At 42.7% G+C, this 13,213-nt stretch overlaps 1 protein-coding gene across 1 annotated transcript in view; it reads right to left on the reverse strand.

Annotated features, from left to right (window-relative positions):
* Positions 1-13,213, reverse strand: part of CCND3 (cyclin D3) — a 169,544-nt gene that overhangs the window by 7,292 nt on the left and 149,039 nt on the right. The window lies entirely within an intron of this gene.

A 13,213-nucleotide genomic window follows, 5' to 3' on the forward strand; every position in this document is an offset into this window, starting at 1 on the left:
CTCAGTGGGCTACACCATTTTTACATAAAGCTTTCCCAGGCCAGCAACATCTATCTGCATCACCTGAGCGCTGGTGGGAAAAACAGACCCTCAGGTCTACCCCAGGCCTCTGGATCAACATTCCTATTTTAACAAGATCTCCCCAGTGATTTCTATGCACATAAAGTAGGGAAAGGCTGATCTAAATTAGCAGGTTACAGAATGACAAAGCAGTTGGCATGAGGGCTTCACCTTGTCATTAAATTGTCTCTGTGGTCTTGGACAAGTCCTTAAGTCGCTTTAGTTTCTGTATGAGGAAAACGTGGGCAGAGAAACTAGATCCTCTGAAGGATTTTCTTGCTCAGATTCTATAAAATCTTCCAGTTGGCATTTCTACCACCTCCCAGACTTTGGGTTACTTTGTCGTTCTCCCCAAAGCTGGATTCCACATAACCATGAGACTGACCACAGGCCTCAGTAATGTTCCAAAAGGGTGGAGGCCTTTGGGAATCCCTCCCTGGCTCTCTATTGCGATCATCCCCAGGCAATATGAATGAATTATGTATGGGTCAGTTGAGGCCTTAGGGTACATCCAGTAGAGCACACAAATTACCATGAGTATGGAGGAGGGTTCAAGTCCCCAGTCCCCACCTGCAGTGGTGGAAACTGCAGTAGAAAGGTGAAGCACTACTGCAGGCATCTCCTCATCAATCAATCAAGACTGGGGAAACAGCATAATGGCTATGCAAATAGCTCACTTGGATAGTGCACCTTGTGCTTCTGGAAACCCAGGCTGGAGCCTCACCCCCACCAGACTGTAATCCTGGTCAGTTTCTCTCTCTTTCTCTCTCTTCCCTCCCTCTCTGACTCTGCCTTCTCTGTCTCTACAAAAAAAAAGGGGGGGGGACAAAAGGGGGGGAATGACTAGATTGTATAGAAGAGACTATTATTATTGCTAAGCATTTTCTCAATTGTTCTTTTTTATGTAGTAAATTTTATAGTGGCCTTCATATTATGGAAATAAGCATTTTCATCGTAAGAATTTACAAAATACAGATAAGACACAAAAAATAGGCATTTGCAATTTCATCATCTAGAGATAACCTGTCAAATGCCAGTGTTTATTTTTCTAAAACTGTTCTATGAATAAACATACACTTTTAAAAATGAGATCATCACAAGCTATTTGGTAAGTTGGATTGTTCACTAAACAATACTGTTAGCATTTTTTTCATGTCCTTAAATATTCTACATTATTATTATTATTTTTGGCCATTTTTTCCCTTTTGTTGCCCTTGTTGTTTATCATTGTTGTTCTTATTGCTGTCATAGTTGTTGGATAAGACAGAGAGAAATCAGAGAGGAGAGGAAGACAAAGAGAGAAAGACAGACACTACAGACCTGCTTCACCACTGGGGGCTTGAACCGGGATCCTTATGCAGGTCCTTGGGCTTTGTGCCATGTGAGCTTAACCCACTGCTCTACAGCCTGGCCTCCTCTACATTATTTTTAATGACTATGTAGCATGTCATTAACTGAAAGTGTAATGATGTAATTTACCAAAACTGAATTGTTGGGAATTTGTCTCTAGTTCTTCCCCTATTAAAAATAATACTATCAGGCAGGGGAGATAGCATAATGGTCATGGAAAAAGACTCCGATTCCTAAAGCTCCAATATCCCAGGTTCAATCCCCAGAACCACCATAAGCCAAAGATGAGCAATGCTCTGGTAAATTAATTATACTGTAAAATATTTTGTGCTAATATCTTTGTACATATCAATGATTGTTTCATTAATTAAGTGAATTCATTTCTAGAAGTAGGATTTTCTAAGGTTATGAAACATTCTATGGCTTTTGATAGAGTTGGAGTTTTTTGTTGTTTATTTGTGTGTTTGTTTTTCCCAGAGTACTGCTCAGCTTTGGCTTATGGTGGTAATGGGGAATTGAAACTGGGACTCTGGAGCCTCAGGCAGTCTTTTTTGCTTAACTATTATGCTATCTTCCTTGCTCAATACAGTTGTTATAACCAAATTCTCCTGCTAAATAAAATGCTGAACCAATAAAATAATACAGCTCAAATGTATATTTCTTTAAAAAGAAACAGCATCTGAGGCCTCAAGAGGTCCCAGACTCAATTCTCAGCACCAATATATGCCAGAGATGAATAATATGCTGGTCTTTGTCACTGTCTCATTCTCTGTCCAATAAATAACATTTTTTTTAAAAAATCTAAAAAGATGTTTATCAAGAAAACTACCCAATGCAGCCAAGAAAGTGACTCACTGGGTAGAGTGTAAGACCTGCATGTACAAAAACCCTAGTTTGATCCTTGACATCACAAATGCCAGAGTACAGCTCTGGTCTCTTTCTTCTTTTTTATAAAATGAAATAAATGTTCATTTTATTATATTTATTTGATAGAGACAGCCAGATATCAAGAGGTAAATGGGAGATAGTGAGGAAGAGAGAGGGAGGGGTAGACAACATAATGGTTACCGCAAAGAGACTCTCATGCCTAATGTTCTAAAGTTCCAGGTTCAGTTCCACCATAAGCCAGGGCTGATCAGTGCTCTGGTTAGAGAGAGAGAGAGGTGGCTGCAGATTTACTACACCAATTGTGAAGAGCTTTCCCCCTGCAGATGGGGACTGGGGGCTTGAATCTGGATCTTTGTGCATTATAACACATGTGCTCAACCAGGTGCACCACCACCCGGCCCCTTATTTATTTTTTTATGAGAGCACTACTCAGCTTTGGCTTCTGGTGGTATGGGGGTTGAACCCAGGACATAGGAGCCTCAGGCATGAAAGTCTTTTTGCATAACCATTATGCTATTTCCTCGGCCAATAACTCTTCATTTAAAATTTTATTTATTTATTCGTTTATCCATTTACTTATAAAAAGAGGCATATGTAATATGCATATGACTCCAGCATATGCAGTGCTAGGTTTGAAAATAGGAATTAGTCTTTTTGATAGTTCAGTTGGTAGAGCGGAGAACTGAAAACAGGAATATCATTCATGCAAGCCAAGTCTTGTACACTATTCCAGTGAGTCACCTCCCTGGCCATGATTTTTTTTTTTTTTTTTTAAGGAAGACATCAAAAGCTCATTGAATCTGAAATAACCACTGCCCTTCACTTCTACGGAGAATTAACATTCCATTACAGTAAGATGAGTGTCAGTTACATAGCCAGGAAAACTCAAGTGAGACAACAATATGGGAAAGAAAAAAGAGTAGCAGTCTTTTCTGCAGACTTCTAAAAGTATGGGAGGGACTCCCACTGCTCTCCCCATCTCTTAAGTCCTTTTCCATCCCTGCTCAGCTCATATATCCTCTGTTTAGTGTATTTACTCATCTTCCTAGGCCCAGTTCAGCTCTGACCTCTATGAAGTCTTTCAAGAACAATTCAGTCTCAGGAACGGTCAACCTTCTGGTCTCTAAAGCAGACTAGACTCTGGAGTCTGGCTGCTTGAGTTCAAAGCCTTGCTCATTCATGCCTTCTGACTTTGAGGGAGTTAGGGGAGGTTCCCAGGCTGTTTCCTCTTTTGTCCAGTGAGCATAGGAAGAATGTTATTATCCATGTACAGTTCTCACTGTACATGCCCTGCATTGGGGCTAACTGGATCTGCACTTGCAATCTCTCCAGGTCCAGAATGTAAGATCCTGGGAAGGTGTAGACAAACCCTATGCATAGCTGACTATGTGTTAGGCACGGAGCAGGGTGCCTACAACCTACTTTCCTGGCCTCTAAAAATTGTTCTTGAATAGGAAAACTAAGATATAGTGGAATTAAATAACGTACTGATGATCTTTTCAACTCCTCTCAAACTGCACCCTTTTCATTCCTTCTCTAACTTGAAAGGACAGAGAGAAGTTGAGGGGGAAGGGTAGAGGAGGTAGTATAATGATTATGCAAAAAGACTTTCAGTGCCTAAGGCCCTAAAGTTCCAGGTTCAATCCCCCCATACCACCATAAGTCAGAGCTGAGCAGTGCTCTGGTATCTCTCTCTTTCTCTCATTAAAATAAAACTACTAATATATATAGATAGGGAGTTGGGCGGTAGCACAGTAGGTTAAGTGCACATGGTGCAAAGCGCAAGGACCTGTGTAAGGATCCTGGTCTGAGTCCCCCCCTCCGCCCCCCACCTGCAGGGGAGTCACTTCACAGGCGGTGAATTCAGCAGGTCTGCAGGTGCCTATATTTCTCTCTCCCTCTCTGTCTTCCCCTCCTCTCTCCATTTCTCTCTGTCCTATCTAACAACATCAATAACAACAATAACTACAACAATTTTTAAAAAGTCAACAAAAGGGAAAATAAATATTTTTTTTATTTTAAAATAGATATAGATAATTGCACCAAAGTAAAAGACTTGGGAGGGGGGTTCAAGTAGGTCCTGGAACATGATGGCAGAGGACAACCTAGAGGGGGTTGAACTGTTGTATGGAAAACTGAGAAATGTTACACATATACAAACTACTGTACTTTACTGTTGGCTGTAAACCATTAATTCCCCCCAATAAAGAAAAATAAATAGAGAAGTTAAGAAGGGAGAAGAAAGCCACCTGCAGCACTGCACCACTTTTGAAACTTTCCTCCTGTGGGTGGGGACTGGGGGCTTGAAGCCAGATTCTTGTGCACAGTAATGTATGCACTCTACTAGGTGCAACCACCACCCAACCCCAACTGCACCCTTTTTAATTTTAGGTTATTATGAAATAATGCTTCTCCTTAAGGGCAAGGATTGAGTCCAGTATGTCTGTCTTTCCATAGGACTAAGTAAGCACTGTGCTGTAATAGCAGCCTTTGGTGCAGTGCTCTTGGTCTTCCACTATCTATACAAATCTGACAGGTACCAAATCAGCTCATTCTTACACTAGCCTTACCAGAGTGATCTGGCAATTGGCACAGTGGGTAAAACATTAGACTTCCGGGGCCGGGTGGTGGCGCACCTGGTTGAGCACATGTATTACAGTGCTCAAGAACCCGGGTTCGAGCCCCCGGTCCCCACCTGCAGGGGGAAAGCTTTACAAATGGTGAAGCAGGGCTGCAGGTCTCTCTCTGTCTCTCCCCCTCTCTATCACCCCCTCCCTCTTGATTTCTGGCTGTCTCTATCCAATAAATAAAGATAATAAATTTAAAAAAATTAAAAAAAAACAGACTTCTAAGCATGAGGTCCTGAAATTGATTTTTAGCATTGCAAATTCTAGAGTGATGCTCTGGTTCTCTCTCTCTCCTCCACCTCCTCCTCACTCATTAATAAATAAATCTTTAAAAAAAAATTTTAAAGTGTAAGAAATGTATTCTTATTCCTTACCAGCCACCCTCATTTTACAGAAAAGCAGACCAATACTCAGAGCAGACACAGAAACTGCCTGAGCTTCCACAGCCAGAGAAAGGTAGAATGGGGGCAGAATTTAAATTGTTTATTGTGGTCCAGGAGGTGGCGCAGTGGATAAAGCATCAGACTCTCAAGCATGAGGTCCTGAGTTCAATCCCTGACAGCACATGTACCAGAGTAATGTCTGGTTCTCTCTCTCTCTCTCTTTCTATCTTCATGAATAAATAAATAAAATCTTAAAAAAATTGTTTATTTAGTTATTTTTTCCTTTTATTTATTTGTGTGTTGATTTTTTACCAGAGCACTGCTGAGCTCTTGCCTATGGTGGTGCTAGGGGTTGAATCTGGCAGCTTTGGTAACTCAACCATTATGAGACCTCCCCAACCCGAAGAGGGCAGAATTCAACCCAGGCAGTCTGGTTTCAACGTTTATGCTCTAAACCATTTCATTCTACTGCTTCTTCTGCTACTATTCCAGCAATGTGTGTTGATAAACCAGTTGCTAGCTTATTCCTGAAGGAAGGGAGCTGCTGGTGTGCAAGGCTTTGAGAGATACCTGTGTCTGGCCCCTGCTTGGGAGCGCCATATTTGATAGCCAAATCATCCTGGGTCTCCAATGTCAAGAAGACAGCCAGGGGGGCTGCCAGGGCAGAGGAATTCCAGAAAGGCTAACTGATCTTCCTGGGAACTTCACCAATTACCTCTACCACAAAGGAACAGTCCCCCCCCCCCCAACACACACACCCCATTCACAATTTTTTTTTTTTTTTAATAAAGACAAAGCAATGATCTGGGCCAATAGAAGAAGGAGTTTCTGACCAGGTGCATTCAATTAGAAAAAAAGTTACTCAATGAAATAGCAAATTAGAGGAGAGCTGGGAATGGAATGTCACAGTCCAGATGAAAAGCCCCAAGGAGGAAGGATACCATGCCTCCTTCCTCCTCCCACTCCTCTTCATCACTGAAGTGTCCCTATCTGGGAACTGAGTGGGTGAGCAGAGGCGTGGGTGAGATCCACCCCTGACTGAGTTACCTTCAGACCTGCTCTGATGATAGGAAGAAGCGATCCCCTAAACACAGAAGAGTCCCCTAAACACAGAAGCAGACTAAACTCAGCAATCTGGCTGCTTGAGTTCAAAGCCTTGCTCATTCATGCCTTCTGACTCTGAGGGAGTTAAGGGAAGTTCCCAGACTGTTTCCTCTTTTGTCCAGTGAGCATAATAAGAATGTTACTACCCAGAGGATTTCTGAGAACTTATTAGGTAAAAACAACCTCTCACCCAGGTCTGGTGTACAATGAGTAGTCATAGACGGAGCCTGTTAAATGATGATAATAGTAATAGTTGTTGTTATTACTATTATTCCCTATCTCAAGGAATACAGAGGCCCTTAAAAAAAAAGTCTGAGTAACAAGTTTTCTTGGGATGGCAGCTCTAGCAGAGATGTATCTATCTCATGATGTTAGCTTCACTGTCAGGTAGATGGTGAAAAACACTAAAAGGTCTAAACCCCACTGCTCTGCCCTTTCACCCTTATTGGCTGTGTAACTTTGGGCAAGTTACACCACTTCTCTGTGCCTTTAAAAGGCAGTACCTCCCATATATAGTGATTAGGTTGAAATGGGTTCATTTGTGTAAAAGAAATAAAAACAGTATGAAGCCTTTTTATAAAAGCTGGGCCAGGGAGATAGCATGACAGTTATACAAATAGGCTTTTATGCCTGAGACTTCAAGGTCCCAGGTTCAAAGCCAAAGCTGAGCAGTGCTTTGTTAAAAATAAAGATATATAACCTTGCCCTCAACATGGATCAACAACGGTAGAGAATGTTCCATCCTCCGAAGGGAGGCTGGATGACATACTCTATCTACCACCTGATGAAGATGGATCCTGAAATTCGGGCAGCTTGGAACATTCCTATCCTACTCATTTCAAACCTATAAGAAAACTGCAAAGATAATGAATATTTTCATCTATGTGAATACCAATTGATACCTATTACCTAAAGGTGTGTGTTATGTTGAACCATAAAACTTAAATATAGACATTATGACTTAGAGGCCCTAAATATTTCAGCCTATGCCTCCTAAGAGTGGAACAGTCACAGCTGGGGAGACGGCTCAGCTGGCAGAGCAATGAATGAATTTTCCTGAGGTTCCTGATTCAGTACCCCAGCATATGAAACTCTCTCCCACATGTAATACCTAAAACAAATCTTTAAAGAAAAAAAAAAAAAAAAAAGGTCAGGGAACTGAGCGGTGGCACACTTGGTTTAGCACACATATTACCATACTCAAGGATCCCGGTTTAAGCCCTAGCATCCCATGATAGGGGGACCATTTCGTTAGCAGTGAAGCAAGTCTATAAGTGTCTATATTTCTTTCTCCACCTATATCTCCCCGCCCCTCTCAATTTCTATCTCGTCTATTAATAAAATCAAAGGAAAAAAAAAAAAGGAAGAAATGGCTGTTAGGAGCAGTGGACTCATAATGTGGACATTGAGTCCCAGCAATAACCCTGATGGGAAATAAATAAATAAGAATAGGCCAGGGGCTGGACAGCGGTACACCCAGCTAACAGACATGTCAAGCATGTGCAGGGACCAGGCTTCAAGACGCCAGTCCCTACCTGCAGGAGAGACATTTCACAAGTGGTAAAGCAGGGCTGCAGCTGTTTCTCTTTCTATCTCCTTCCTCTCAATTTCTTTTCATTTTTTATTTTTGAAATTTTTTAGCGTCTTTATTTATTAGAATAGAGATAGCCAGGTATCAAGAGGGAAAGGGGAGATAGAGAGGAAGAGAGACCTGCTTCACCACTTGTGAAGCTTTCCTCCTGTAGTGGGGGCCAGGGGCTTGAACCTGGGTCCTTGTGCATTGTAACATGTGCACTCAACCAAGTGTGCCACCACCTGGCCCCCCCCTCAATTTCTTTCATATATGTATATATATATGGAAAAAAATGGCTGCCAGGAGTAGTGGATTTGTCATCCATGCACAAAGCACCAGTGATACCTTGGTGGCAATAAGACAGTCTCCCACAAGCCACATAAACACAAATAATGATCATAGTTAGAAAATTTGTATTATTACAATACCACAATCTATATACAAAACTTCTCAACTGTCCCAACAATATATTTTTTAAAAATATTTATGTGTCTGGGGGTCAGGCGGTAGTGCAGCAGGTTAAGCGCACTTGGTGCAAAGCACAAGGATGGGCATAAGGATCCTGGTTCCAGCCCCCCAGCACCCCACCTTCAGGGAAGGTAGCTTCATGTATGGTGAAGCAGATCTGCAGGTGTCTTATCTTTCTCTCCCCCTCTTGTCTTCCCCTCCTCTCTTGATTTCTCTCTGTCCTACCCCACAACAACAGCAGCAATGGCAACAACAAGGACAACAAATGGGGAAAATGGCCTCCAGGAGCAGTGGATTTATATTACAGGCGTCAAGCCCCAGCGATAACCCTGGAGGCAAAAAAAATAAAATAAAATAAAATAAAATAAAATAAAATAAAAGAAAGACTCTCATGTCTTAGGCTTTTAGGTTCTAGGCTTCATCCCCAGCACCACCACACACCAAGATGAGCAGTGCTCTGGTAAAAATAAAACAGCACCCTGGAAGGTGGTACAGAGGATAAAGCCCTGAATTCTCATGCATGAAGTCCTGAGTTTGATCCCTGGCATCAAATAAACAAGAGTGATGCTCTGGTTCTCTCTTATCTTTTAAAAAATGTAAAATAAAAGTACTAAGAAATGTTAAAAGGATAAACAAAAATATATATGTAGAAATTTCTTCACATTTCCACTTACAAGGAAATGTCTTCTGCCCTGAGTCTGCCATTATTTACCTATCTAGTTTCCCAGGCAGATTTCTGTATAGATCAAGAAATGGCTCATGGGTAGCAGAGATAGCATAGTGCTTTTATGCCTGAGGCTCTGAAGTCCCAGTTCAATCCCCAGTACCACCATAAACCAAAGCTGAGCTGTGCTATGGTATCTACCTACCTACCTACCTACCTACCTACCTACCTACCTACCTACCTGTATCTCTCTAATTAAAATAAATAAAATACTAGAGGAGGGGGAGAAAAGGAGGAGGGAGAGAGGGAAGACGTGGCTCATAGAAGCTGCCAAAATAGTTCACTTGGATGGTGCGCTGCTTTGTCATGTGCATGACCCAAATTTGAGTCTGGCCCCTATCACATGGGAGGAACTTTTGGTGCTGTGATATATCTCTCTCCCTCTCCCTCTTTCTCTGTATCTTTCTATCCAAGGGAGAAAAAGTTATCCTGGAGTGGTGAAAACTCCATTGATGACAAAAAGAAAATAATAATAATAGTAATAAAGACTCAGGGGCTGGAGAGATAGCTTGACAGATAGGAAATAAGCATTACCCTGTATAACCTGGGTCTGAGTCCTAGCAGCACATGGATGTCACAACACTGGGACAAGCTCCAGTACTGTGTTGCCTCTTCCTATCTGAATGAGAACATGTTGGCCTGGGAGTGGTGTGCATGCATGCATACACAAAATCCCAGCTCTGTAATAAGCAAATAAAAATCAATAAGAATTTGTAAAAAGGAAGGAAAAATGACTCAATAGGTAAAGTTTGAGCCACGTTTGAGCCCCAAAACCCCACAGGCTAGAATGATGCTCTGGTGCTCTCTCCTCTCTCCCTTTGGCGAAATAAAAACATTTTAAAAGTTCTTTTTCATTGAGTTTGGATAAAAGCCTTGATGGAAGTTGGGTAGTAGCGCAGCAGGTTAAGCGCATGTGGCGCAAAGCACAAGGACCAGCATAAAGATCCCGGTTCGAGCCCCCGGCTCCCCACCTGCAGGGGAGTCACTTCATAGGTGGTTTAACAGGTCTGCAGGTGTCTGTCTTTCTCTCCCCCTCTCTGTCTTCCCTTCCTCTCTTCATTTCTCTTTGTCCTGTCCAACAACAGCAACATCAGTAACAACAATAATAACTACAATAAAAACAATAGCAACAAAAGAGAATAAATAAGTAAAAAAAATTTTTAAAAAAAGCCTTGACATAAACAGCCTAGGAGGTGGTGTAGTGAATAAAATATTGAGTGAGTTTCTGAGCTCAACCCCTGACATCACATGTGTAGCACTGATTCATTCTTTCTTTCTCAACCTTTCTCATAAATAATTAGAACAATATTTTATTTTATTTTTTATCTTATTTTTAATTTTCAATTTACTTTTGTTTTTTAGATTTTATTTATTTATTTGCCCTGTTGTTGCCCTTGTCTTTTTATTGTTGTTGTAGTTATTATTGTTATTGATGTCGTCATTGTTAGATAAGACAGAGAAATGGAGAGAGGAAGGGAAGACGGGGGGGGGGGGGAGAGAGAAAGACAGACACCTGCAGATCTGCTTCTTCTTCTAGCGTTTGCCCTTCTTCCGTAGCCAGTCAACAGCGTCAGGTTGAGCCTGATGTCAAGTTTCGAGACGTCCTTTGAATCTGGAGAGGTGGCAGTCGTTGACTATGTGGGTCATAGTCTGTCTGGAGCCGCAGGGGCAGTTCGGGTCGTCTCTGGCTCCCCAGCGATGGAACATAGCGGCGCACCGGCCATGGCCTGTTCGATAGCGATTGAGGAGGGCCCAGTCATAACGTGCTAGGTCAAAGCCGGGTTGACGCTTGCAGGGGTCTGTGATGAGGTGTTTGTTCTTTACCTCAGCTGACTGCCAACTCTGTTTCCAAGAGTCTGGAACAGAGAAGTTCAGTGTAGGCGTAGGAGACCAGATTGGATGACGAGACGACAAGAGTTGGACAGGGTGGGCGAAGATATCCGCGTATATTGGCAGGTCCGGTCGAGCGTAGACGTGGGAAATAAACTTAGATGATGCCGCATCCCGACGAATATCTGGCGGGGCGATGTTGCTAAGAACTGGCAGCCATGGAACCGGGGTGGAACGGATGGTTCCAGAAATGATCCTCATGGAGGAATATAATTTGGAATCGACCAAGTGGACATGGGGGCTACAGAACCATACTGGGGCACAGTATTCTGCAGTGGAATAGCATAATGCCAGAGAGGATGATCGTAGTGTGGAAGCGCTTCACCACCTGTGAAGTGACCTGCTTCACCACCTGTGAAGTGACTCCCCTGCAGGTGGGGAGCCGGGGCTCAAATCAGGATCCTTATGTCCGTGTCCTTGTGCTTTGCGCCACATGCACTTAACCGGCTGCGCTACTGCCCAACTCCCTAAAACAATATTTATTATCTCTTAATGAAAGAGACATATAGAGGGAGACAGAAATGCCAGAGCAATATTCAGCTCTGGCTTATAATGGTGTTGGGGATTGAACCTGGAACCTCTGATCTTCAGGCACAAAAATCATAACAATTATGCTGTCTCCCCAGCCCAATAAGTACATTTTTTAAAAATATTTATTTTATTTATTTATTCCCTTCTGTTGCCCTTGTTGTTTTATTGTTGTCGTTATTATTGTTGTTGTTGTTGGATAGGACAGAGAGAAATGGAGAGAGGAGGGGAAGACAGAGAGGGGGAGAGAAAGACAGACACCTGCAGACCTGCTTCACCGCCTGTGAAGCGACTCCCCTGCAGGTGGGTAGCCAGGGGCTCGAACCGGGATCCTTATGCCGGTCACTGTGCTTTGCGCCACCTGCACTTAACCCGCTGCGCTACAGCCCGACTCCCATAAGTACATTTTTTATAGTACTCAACACAGTACTTCAGGAATCACAATCAAATAAAATCTAGCCTGTGAACAGACCTGTTGTTTGTTTCTTTTTTTTCTTTTCTCTTAGTCTCTTATTATTATTATTTATTTATTTTAAAAAGGAGATATTAACAAAACAGTAGGATAGGACAGGTACAACTCCACACAATTCCCACCACCAGATCTCTATATCCCATCCCCTCCCCTGATAGCTTTCCCATTCTCTATCTCTCTGGGAGTATGGATCCAGGGTCGTTGTGGGATGCAGAAGGTGGGAGGTCTGGCTTCTGTAATTGCTTCCCTGCTGAACATGGGCGTTGACTGGTCGATCCATACTCCCAGTCTGCCTCTCTCTTTCCCTAGTAGGGTGGGGCTCTGGGGCTGTTGTTTGTTTCTATTTTACATAGAAGCTGGCTTCTTGGCAACTCTATGTGAATGCCCACCTGGCAGCTCTATTTTATTTTTATTATTATTTTCAAATAATTTTGGGGGGAGAGATAATGGTTCACAGCACCACCTTAAATAAACTGTACCACCTGGGTACAGTTTCTCATCTCTCCCACCCCCCAAAAGATTATCTGCAGAACACCCTCACTCCTAGCTTAGCGCCATTTCTGCCATCCTACACTAGGACCCAACACCTTCTCCACCCCTCTCCCTGCTATCCCACATGGTCCTTTGCTTTGGTGCAACATGCCACATCCAAATGTCACCTCTATTTTCCCTTTCTGTGTGTGTGTGTGTATATATATATATTCACTTCTGTTGCCCTTTTTTATTGTTGTTGTAGTTATTCTTATTGTTATTGATGTTGTTGTTGTTGGATAGGACAGAGAGAAATGGAGAGAGGAGGGGAAGATAGGGGGAGAGAAAGATAGACATCTGTAGACCTGCTTCACTGCTTGTGAAGCGACTTCCCTGTAGGTGGGAAGCTGGGGGCTCGAACCAGGATCCTTACTCCAGTCCTTTCGCTTCATCTGTCCTTATTTCTTATGTTCCACCTGTAAGTGAGACCATCTGGCATTGGTCTCTCTCTTTTTGGCTTATCTCACTTGGCAACTTTAAGCTCAATTTCTCTTCCCCCAACAAATGTGCTCCTCCTGCAGGCTTCCCCATATCAGCAAACAGCAGCCTTGGCCTTCCATTTCTCAGGCTACAACATTTGTTGTCTCTCTTGGCTCCTCTCTCTCACATTCACAA

Source organism: Erinaceus europaeus, chromosome 4 (genome assembly GCF_950295315.1).
Source record: "Erinaceus europaeus chromosome 4, mEriEur2.1, whole genome shotgun sequence".
NCBI lineage: Eukaryota > Metazoa > Chordata > Mammalia > Eulipotyphla > Erinaceidae > Erinaceus > Erinaceus europaeus.